Source organism: Penaeus vannamei, chromosome 4 (genome assembly GCF_042767895.1).
Source record: "Penaeus vannamei isolate JL-2024 chromosome 4, ASM4276789v1, whole genome shotgun sequence".
Lineage (NCBI taxonomy): Eukaryota > Metazoa > Arthropoda > Malacostraca > Decapoda > Penaeidae > Penaeus > Penaeus vannamei.
Window position 1 is genome coordinate 46,355,613 of NC_091552.1, and position 2,500 is coordinate 46,358,112.

A 2,500-nucleotide genomic window follows, 5' to 3' on the forward strand; every position below is an offset into this window, starting at 1 on the left:
TCTTAAACACTAATCAGACTACTTATTCTAAGATATGAGGGTCTTTTATGTGTCTGTGTACTTGGCACTGCTCTAGAAACCAACATTACAACACACAACAATCAGACATTCAGGGCTCTAGGTAGAATTAAAAAATATATATATATATTTTAAAAAATCTATTCCTCATCTATTTTGTCTCCAAGATGCCTGGAATAGTTTTAATTCCATTGCGAAACACAGAATGTCACAGCAAAGTTTAATCAATTGGAGGGATTAGGGGAGAGAGAAAAAAAAGTTATTCATGAACTTTTGTTGTGACCAACTGTGGGCAATGAATAAGGGATGCATCTAAGATCTAACAATGTGGCCCTTGTAAATCACAGGAGAGGCAAAGAGGGGATATATTAAAAGGACTTTGGGGAACTCCAACTCCACTTTATGGACTGCTGTTAAACTGATTCATAAAAACAAATTCTTCGGTGAATTCCCTGGACAAATACTTGAGGAAGGTAGTCTGAGTGATGAATGTACGTAAGATGTGACTAAATGACTTGAACATGAGACTAAAATGTTCATCACAATGCTAAAACAATATCTCTTTTAAGAAACTTGTGTGGTAGAAAGATATATGCCTTATTTGTTCATCTTTTATTTACTTAATCAATGCATAGAAAAAAAAATCTCACAGAAAATACTGACAGGATGGAAAACCCCTTCCTTATATGTAACTTGTAGAGTTGGTCCTGTTTCTATTCTATGGTACAACACTGATAATCTTCTATGCAGGAGGAAAACAACAAAAATCATTCTGGGTGATTTAGGGAGGTCGGCTCCATCTTGACTAGGGGAACCTTCCTCTATCTGTCTCATCTATTCAACTGCTGGTAAGCACGAGTACGACTACCAGTTCAACTACTTCACTGACTAACTAAAATCGTTTGGCATTCCTCAACATAGAAAGTATAGATTTGCTAACCCATTCACAGAAAACAAAAGATAGGAGGCTTTTTGTCTTTCTTTTTTCTTTGCTTTCTATATTCAAATACAAATTGGCCATATCTACCCTCTGATTTTCTTCAAGTTCATCCTTGACAAGGTTAACTTCTGTATCAACTTCTGCTTCGAAAAACTTTATCATTTCTACAGCAAGAGTATTTCTTAAATTTTTTATCAGAAGTGTAGTCCCTCATCTCACAGAAGGGGAGACTGCTATACCACACTAATTAAACCATATATCACCTTCATCTTTTTTAATACATATTCAAGAAATTTTGTCTTTGTAGTCTAACACAACAGCACTAGACACGAAGCATAAAGTTGCTCTCTCTGTTCTTTTTTAATCTATCATTTCCTAGATTCCTCTATTGACTCATCGGATTACGTCTCTTGCTATCCGCAATGTCCTGATTCATCTGAGCTCCGATTATATTGCGCATTCCATAGCAATGCATTGTAGGTGATTACAGTGAAACAGTGAATTGTAGCAGACATCACGGCTTAAATCTATCTCCAATTGTGGGTTCACTTGAAAAAAATAATAAATGACTAAAATAAATAATGAGCTGTTCAGACCTTTAAATCATTGTGCTTGCTATAAAATTCATCAGTCCACTGTGAATTCGTCTGGTAACTTCCACATATGAAATATAAATCTCTAACCTGAGTTGAGTTTATTTTCTGACATTTACTTCTCCTTTTATTAAGTCTAAAAACATCAAAACAAATTGCAGCTCATGTTTTACTGAGTGAATCCAATTCAATTTTGTACTTTTTATGTCTCTCACTCTTTATACATTACTACTATAATTTTGATCAAGAGATCAATTAAAAGCTCTGATAAGCTTCAAAATTTTACTTTCAAAATTAAGGATTTTTACAATTTGCAACTTTCAGAATTCTAAAATTATTATGTGACAATCAAAATTTAAGAGAAACTTAATTCCAACTCTGAACTGCTCTATGTCGATTTTTTTTTTTCTCTTTTGTAACATTCCCCCCCAACCAGCCTTCTAAAGAGGATTTCAACCAAAGGATTAATCTGACCATAAGTATCTCCTTTCCCTGGTAACATTATTCTTGTTTTCTGTTTTAATCATTCAACTTCCTTTCTTTTTTCTTCCTTTTATCTTTAACAAAAAAATTCTCTTTCATCTGCCTTGGAAAAACTACATTCCAAAAGTACATATCAAAAGACAGTGGAAGCAAAGACATTGCAAAACTTTCCCAAACAGAGAGCTCAGAAGGAGAAAGACAGACAGAGAGATTGAGACGGAGGCAGAGAAACAGAGAAACGGACAGAAACAGAGAAAAACAGAGAGAGACAGAAACAGAGAAACGGGGAGACGGACAGACCCAACATGTGCGTGAAACCCGTTGATCGCAGCACCCGAGAGGGGGAAGAGTAGAGAAGCACATCAGCTCAACATCCAACATGACAACATTAAGAGACCCGTGCTCAGTCCTAACAGCAACACAAAAAACAACTTCCAACAAGGTCTGGTGGTGTGGATCATCTGTT

At 35.5% G+C, this 2,500-nt stretch overlaps 1 protein-coding gene across 1 annotated transcript in view; it reads right to left on the minus strand.

The window, feature by feature from the left end:
• The window catches only part of LOC113825080 (uncharacterized), a 334,395-nt gene that overhangs the window by 64,372 nt on the left and 267,523 nt on the right, over window positions 1-2,500 (minus strand). The gene's annotated exons all lie outside the window — the stretch shown is intronic.